This window comes from Cetorhinus maximus, chromosome 2 (assembly GCF_964194155.1).
Source record: "Cetorhinus maximus chromosome 2, sCetMax3.hap1.1, whole genome shotgun sequence".
In the NCBI taxonomy this organism is placed as follows: domain Eukaryota; kingdom Metazoa; phylum Chordata; class Chondrichthyes; order Lamniformes; family Cetorhinidae; genus Cetorhinus; species Cetorhinus maximus.
This window is the reverse complement of record NC_135880.1, coordinates 47,563,606-47,572,131: the sequence shown is the minus strand read 5'-3', so window position 1 is coordinate 47,572,131 and position 8,526 is coordinate 47,563,606.

Here is an 8,526-nt window from a genome sequence, read left to right as displayed (position 1 = left end):
AATAGCAGAAGTAGTACTTCATGCAGCTCCCCGAACCTGTTTCACCGTTCAATAGGATCATGGCTAATCTTTTAACTCAACTCCACTTTCCCATACATTCCCCATATCCTTAATTCCAATACAAAAATCTATCGATCTCAGCCTTGAATAAACTGATCGACTGACCATCCACAATCCTGTGGTGCAGAGAATTCCAAAAATTCCTAACCCTCTGAATATATATGGTGAAAGGTTGAGGCCCCAGTATCGATCCCTGTGGACTTCCACTTGTTATATCTTGTCAATCAGAGAATGTTCTTTATTCCTACTCTGTCTGCCACCTCCCAACTAATTACCAAGCCCTATCTCAAGGCCAATCAGAAGAATGAAGAGTTGGGAGAGGTTGTGTTTAGGAGGTTAAAGGAGTGGAGAGGACTGAGGCAATGAAATAATTTAAATTGGAGGATGAGAATTTTAAACCTGAGGAATTTGCAGAATTCAGCAAGGACACGGGTGATGGGTGTACAGGGCTTGATGTGGGATAGGATACGGACAACACAACTAAAGGTGATGATGAAAAGGAAGTTGGCATTTAAACAGTTTGGTCTGGAGGTGACAAAGGCATGAATGATAGTTTCAGCAGGTAGATAAGTTGAGGGAAGAAAGACAATGTCGTGGAGATAGGTGGGATTTGTGGTGGTGAGGATACGGGGTCAGAAGCTCAACTAAGTTGCAGGTCATGAATGTCGGAAGCTGACTCCTTCTCTGCATTTAATGTCGCCAAGAACCAATTTGTGGGTGACAATGAGGTGGGTGCCAAGGATGGATTATTTGATGACCCTGGAGTAACAACTTACCTTTATGTATTGCCTTTAACATAAAATATCCCAAGGCACTGTCTTAAAGGTGGAAAGAGAGGTAGAAAGGTGGAGAGGTGCACGGAGGGTATTTCAGAGCTAAGCACCTAGGAAGCTGAAGGCTTAGCCACGACTGGTGGAGCGATTAAAATCAGGGATGCTCAAGCAGCCAGAATTAGATGGATGGAGATATCCCAGAGTTTTGTGGGGCTGAACAAAATGACCGAAATAGGGAGAGGTCGAAGCTATGGAGGGATTTGCAAACAAGGATGATAATTTTAAAATTAAGACATTGGCTCATGTTCAAGCAATGTAGGTCAGTGAGCATAGGGTTGATAGATGAATGGGACTTGGTGCGAGTTAAGACACGGATAGCAGAGTTTTAGATGACCGTAAGCCTAAGGAGGATAGAATGTGGGAGACCAGCTAGGACTGCATTGAAATAATCAAGTCTCGAGGTAAATACACAAATGAGGATTTCAGCAGCAGATAAGCTGAGACAGGGGTAAAGTCAGGTAATGTTACAGAGGTGCAAATCTTAGCGATGGTGCAAATATGTGGTTGGAAGCTCATCATGGGTCAGATAGGACAACAAGATTGCGAACAGCCAGGTTAAGTCTCAGATAGTTGCTGAGAGAGGATCTGGTTGGTAATTAGGAAACTGATTTTGAAGTGGGGACTAAAAAACAATGGATTCAGACTTCCCAGTATTTAATTAGAGGAAATTTCTCCTCATCCAATACAGAATGTCAGACAGTCAGTTTGATAATTTAGCAACAGTGGAAGTGTCGAGGTGATGTAGAGCTGGGTGTCATCGGCGTACATGTGAAAACTAATGTTGTGCTTTCGAATGATGTCACCAAGGGGAGGCACGTAGATGAGAAATAGGAGAGGGCCAAAGTTAGATCATTGGGGGACACCAGAGGTAACAGTGCAGGAGCAGGAAGTGAAGCTATTGCAATTGATACCCTGGCTATGATTAGATGGATAAGAATGGAATGGTGGAACACTTTAAAGAGAATCATACAAACATCCGAACAAGGAGCAGGAGGAGGCCATTCGGCCCCTCGTGCCTGCTTCACCATTTAATAAGATCATGGCTGATCTGAAAGTAACCTCAAATCTGCGTCCCCTACCTCTGATAACCTATCACCCCCTTGCTTACCAAGAATCTATCCACCCTCCACTGCCTTAAAAATATTCAAAGACTCTGTTTCACTGCCTTTTCAGGAAGACAGTTCCAAAGGCCCACGACCCCCTGAGAGTAACAATTTTGCCTCATCTCCGTTTCAAATGGGCGACCCTTTATTTTTAAACAGTGACCCCTAGTTCTAGATTCTCCCACAAGAGGAAACATCCTCTCCGCATCCCCCCTGTCAAAACCTCTCAGGATCTTATATGTTTCAAACAAATCGCCTCTTACTCTTCTAAACTCCAGCAGATACAAGCCTAGCCTGTCCAACCTTTCCTCATGAGACAAACCCCTCCCCCATTCCAGGTATTAGTCTGGGAAGCCTTCTCTAAACTGCTTCCAACGCATTTACATCCTTCCTTAAATAAGGTGACCAATACAATTGCAGAAGATTGTCTGGTGTGGAATTTGACAGGTAAGAGGAGAACCAAGCAAGGGTAGTTTTACTGACAACTAAGGAGAAGCTTTGGAGGAGGTTGGTGCAATCAACCATATATAGGCAATCAAAAGGTTGAGGGTAGATAATACAACATGATCACAGTCACGGAAAATGCCATTTGTGAACTTGGTTAGAACTATTTGGTACTGGGTGGAAACCTGATCGGAGAAATTCAAACAAGAAGGAATAGGGAGAGATGGGCATGGATTTGGGTGGCACCAACATGTGCAAGAATTTTGGAGAGGAAAGGAAAGTTGGAGATGGGACAATAGTTTGCAAGGACAGAGACAAAATAATTGTTGCTTCCCAGAGGCCTTGAAATCACACTGCAATATTAGCACATGAATGCTTAATGTATTCATTTTGTTAGTTAATCCATTTATTTTAAATGGATTAATGCCTCCTTTTAAAATAGGATGCAAAAATTTAATATGCTAACATTGCACAGAGTAATTTAATTTAATTAACTATAAATTTCAAATGATCAGATTTCCTTCACAAAACTCCTTCTCCACGACGAGCAGATTGGAAGCCTCTCGTCTGGGGCCTTTACAGATTTACATCTTTGATAGGCAACTGGGGGGGGTGGAGATTTAGCTACTTCAGTCAAACCACCTTTGTAAACCATTGAACAGGAAGGGTGAATTGGCCAGAAATTGCAGGCAGGTTTGACGTTGTTAATTGGATTTTTTACACTCACTTTTGACATCTCGCAATATTTGCGTTTCAAGTTGCTGGAACATTGATACGATAAAAGCAGAGTGACATCAATGTAATATCTGAGACCTCATATATAGTGCCCAATGCCGTATCTCCCTCAGAAACCACGTGATACTATAACATTCTGAAAACAGACACCATGGCCGGGATTTTCCCGCCAGTGTTGGGCATGTTTGGTGGCGTGAGTGGACAATATGGTGAGAAGGCCAAAAATTGGTTTCATAACATCGTGAAACCAGTTTGTGATTGTCTGCTTCACCCGCCGATGGCCACGTTCCCCGCCATTGGATATAGGGAACCTCATTGTAATACATCAGCATATTATAAGGCCAGCCCGCCAGACTCATCCCCCCACCCCGGCTGGATCGTTCGCCTACGTCAGCAGTAAAACACGCCAACGTGTTTCACAATAACATATGTAAGGCGTGTACTTGGTGGGCTGCACTTCGCTCGGGACTTCAAGGTTTGTTTGCCTTCCTTGCTTCAGTCAGCATTCGCAGTCATCAGCGCCAAGCTTCACAGACACCACATCACTTTTAGGCACCACATTAGCTTTACCAGATCAGCCATATGTTGGTGGATTTTCAATGGCTGCAGGACTAGGGCTTGGGGAAGGGGGAAAAGTGGTCTTTGGCAAGGGATGAGGCTGCAGGATGAGGGCTGTACTGGGGAAGGAGGGTATCCCAGGGTGTGTGTGGGGGAACATGTTGAACTGTGCAAGTGGCCTCAAGATGGTGAGAGCTGAGGAGGCAGTCTCCAGAGGAGATGAAGCCAGATGGACATGTGAAGGTGGGAGAATGGGTGGTGATGTCCCTTGAGCTGGCAGCGGGTGAGAATGTGTGATGGGCTTGAGTGTGTGAATTTAGAGTGATGAGATGGTTGCCATGTCCGGGCTGTACGGATGAGATCATTCACCTTCTATCTGCATTGGATGGCCAACCTCTCCTGTGCAACATTGGCACTGATCACCACTGCCATCGCCTACCAAGCTGAAGTGGTAATGTAGCTGCCCCTACTGCGGCCAGAGCAGGGTCCAAAAGGTGCTGGAGGGCTGCAGTCTTCTTGCGTTTTGGAGCCATGTCTTCTTTACTGCAGTCCTGGGCTGGAAGCATTAAGCGCGGCTATACTTTTAATGTAATGAAACGTCGACACTTTTCTTCTCCGCCGATGCTGCCAGACCTGCTGAGTTTTTCCAGGTAATTCTGTTTTTGTTTTGGATTTCCAGCATCCGCAGTAGTTTTTTGTTTTTATACTTTTAATGTGGTGCCTGACATGATGAAGCAGTGAGATGATGGCATGTCGGGTGAATGAGAGCTCACCCACCATGGAAATGGCGTGTTTCCCGAAAATGCGTAAGTAATGAGACGGGTTTGGGATGATATGATGTGAAAAAACCCCTGCCATCACGGCCGGCAAGTAAACGTCGTTTTACCCACCTGCTACCGCACTTAGTGCAAATCTGGGACGATTCTGCCGCATATTGTATTAGGGTATGGCAGCTTCCAACAAGACCTTAAATTAACTTTGAAAACACTATTAACATCTAAGAAAAGTACTTAAAATAAAAGACTTGTACTTATATGGCACCTTCCATGATCTGCGGATGTTCTAGAGCGCTCTACAGCCAATTAAACACTTTTCCTTTGAAGTGAAGTCACTGTTGTAATGTTGAAAACCTTTTCAATGCCGTAAATGTAATTCACAATTCTTACATATGGTTATTATGTAGTGTAGAAACTTCCCCACAGACCTCCTGGGAATCCACGCTCCTCTCCAGCTCCTGTCCCTCCAGCTCTGCACGCGACACACTCAGCTCTCCTCTAGGATGGTAACCTTGAAGCTGCTAATGTAGGGACTTGTAACCTAATTCTGACTTTTCAGAGGATGAGGAACCTGGAGTTGGAGGAGAAGCACCTGGTTCCCTATAAGGCCTGGGTACGTGTCGGGCCCAACATAAGGACAACTTTGAGCAGCACTAAAGAGGTCCAAGACTTAGAAGGAAGATGTATTGTTGGAAAGAGAGGATGTCCTTGAGGAGGCAAGGACAGAATCTATTTGGCTAGATTTAAGAAGCAACTACTGGGTGTATTCTATAGGCCTCCAAACAGAGAGAGAGGTAGAGGAGCAAACCTGCAGGGAAATCACAGATGTGCAAGAACTGTAGATTGGTTATATTGGGGGATTTTAATTATCCAAATATTGATTGGGATAATGCTGGAGTAAAGAGAAAGAATTGGCAGGCATTTCTGAAATGTGTTCAGGAGAACTTCATTGTCCATTATGCTCTCGGTCCATTTGAGAAAGAGGCATGATAAACTGGATCTGGTGCTGGGGAATGAGGTGGGTCAAGTGGGCCAAGTGTCTGTGGGGGACACTTGGGTAAGAGTGATCATTGTATCATAAGGCTTAGATTCGTAATGGTAAAGAACAAGGAGCAATCTATCAAGTAGAACTTCTATTTTGGAAGCAGGCTAACTTCAATGGGACAGGAGGAGATCTAACCAGGGTAAAATTGAACAAACGTATAACAGAAAAAATGATAATGGAACAATGGATGATTTAAGGAAGAGATATTTCAAGTACAGGCTAGATGCATTCCAACAAGAGGGGAATGAAAGCCAAGCCTCATTGGATGATGAGGGGCATAGGGATTATGATGAAACAGAAAGTGTGTGTACGATGCATGTCAGGTGAATTCTTCAAGTGTGAACCAGGCCAACAACAAGAAGTTGAGGGTGGAAGTGGGCAGGAAAATAAGACTGGCCAGGAGAGAATAAGATAATAGAATGGCAGTTAACATGAAAGGTAACCCAAAAATCTTCTACTGGCATGTAAATAGTAAGCAGGTAGCAAGAAGTGGGGTGGGGCCCATTGGGGAAATAAAAGTGGGTGATGTATGCTTAGAGGCTCAGGGCAGGGCTAGATGAACTGGATCTTAATGAGTACTTTGCGCAAGAGATACAAGGAAGAACTGAGGAAGAACTTATTTATGCAGCGAGTGGTAATGACCAGAAACTTGTTTACAATGAACATGGTGGAAGTGGAGATGATCGACGATTTCAGAAGGAAATTGGATAGCTGCTTCCCAGAAATAGAACCTAGAGACACTGATGAGAGTTTGAAGATGGGGGAGGGGCAGGGGGGACAGTGGTGAGGCGATGAGCCTGTGGGTTCAGAGCATTCCAAAGGAAATGGAAGTCTGATGTAACAGGAAAGAAGGTAAGTGATTGGGTGGTTGGCAAGCTTTGTCTCTTATCTAAACTAGGAATTTTAATCTGAGTAAGCATAACATTAATTGAAATAATAAAAATAAAAATATAAAGACAAGCTGGAAGAGAGGCATTAACTAAAATTTAACTAAGAAAATAATGAATTAGTAAATTAAAACATAATAAGGATGGCAGGGCAGGTGATGTGTTGCAGCTGTGGGAGCTGGTGGATGCCAGTGTGACCCACGGCAACTACTTCTGCAGTAAGTGTTTGCGGCTTCAGGGACTCCGGCTCTAAGTCAATGAGCTGGAGGCCAAGCTCCGGACACTGTGACACATCAGGCAGTGGGAAAGTTACCTGGGCACTTTGTTCTAGAAGGCAGTCACACACCTTAGGTTAGTGTCTTCTGATTTGGTTCGTGGTCAGAGACAGGAGGGTGTGACTGCGAGTTAGGCGGGTATCAGGATTGAGAAGATCAAAGTGGAGGAACCTCTCAGCTCTTGCAATTGTGCAACTGGTTCAAGGTGCTTGCAGCTTAAATGGACAGCAGCAGGGCTGCAAGATGGATGAGTGAACTGACAATGGCACCATGGTGCCATAAACCATTCAAGTTGGGGGAAGAAACAGAAATGTAGTGGTAATAGAGGACAGTATGGTCAGGGAACAGACACAGTTCTCTGCAGCTGAAAGTGAGAGTACAGAAGGCTGTGTTGCCTGTCCAGATGCCAGGACATCTGCTCAGGGCTGGAGAGGAACATGCAGTGGGAGGGGGAACATCCAGTTGTCGTGGTCCACATGGGTACCAACGACAGAGATAGAACTAGGAAAGAGGTTCTGCTTAGGGATTATGAGCAGCTAGTTCTGGATTATTACCTGAGCCATGAGCAAATTGGCATAGAGTAAATAAGATTAGAGAGTTTGAGCATTGCTCAAAGATTGATGTGGGAGAAATGGGTTTTGTTTCACGGGGGACTAGCACCAGTACTGGGGAAAGTGGGAGTTGTACCGTTGGGATGGTCTTCACCTAAAATGTGCTGGGAACAGTGTTCTGGTGAATTGTATAACTAGGGAGGTAGAGAGGTCTTTAAATTAAGTTGTGGTGCTGGGGTGTGGTGGGGGAGGGGGGTGGGGGGATCACATGAGGGGAGATGTGGTAAAATTAAGAGAAAGGGAAAGGCAATACTGCAGGATAGTGACATGATTAATGATGACCAGAGCGTGACAGGAAGGGACAGAGTATAAAAACTTAAGAGTGTATTGGCAGAGAATGCCAGAGTTTGCAAGAATGATACTTCGGAAGGACAGAAAGCTAGGAAAAGATGGAGGGGTAGCTCTGTTAATTAAGGATGATATTAATATAGTAGTGAGAGATGACCTTTGTTCAGAAGATCAAGATGTAGAATCAGTTTGGGTAGAGATAAGAAATAAAAAAGGTAAGAAGTCACTTATGGAAGGAGTGTATAGGCCTCCTAACAGTAGCTACACTATAGGGCAGGGTATACAGGAAGAATTAATGGGGGCTTGTAAAAAGATACTTGCAATAATCATCAATGATTTCAATCTTCATATAGATTGGACGAATCAGATTGGCAAAGGTAGCTTGGAAGATGAATTCATAGGGTGTATTTGGAACAATTTCTTAGAGCTGTATGTCCTAGTGCTAACCAGGGAGCAGGCTATTTTAGACCTGGGAATGTTCAATTAGACAGGAGTAATTAATGACTTCATAGTAAAGGAGCCTCTAGGTAAGAGTGATCATAACATGTTAGAATTTCACATTCCGTTTGAGGGTAAGAAGGGTCAGTCTAAGACTAGTTTCTGAAACTTAAATAAAGACAGTTACAGGGGTATGAGTATAGAGTTGGCTAAAGTGAACTGGGAAAATCGGTTAAACGGTAGGCCAGTAGAGAAACAATGGTAGATATTTATAGAGATATTTCATAACTCTCAGCAAATATATATTCCATTGAGAAAGAAGGACTCAATGAGAAGGATGCACCATCTGTGCCTAGTTAAGGAAGTTAAGGATAGTATCAAAGGAAAAAGCATACAATTCTGCGAAGATCAGTGGTAGGTCAGAAGATTGGACAGGTTTTAGAAACCAGCAAAGAATGAGGGAGTGTGATAGA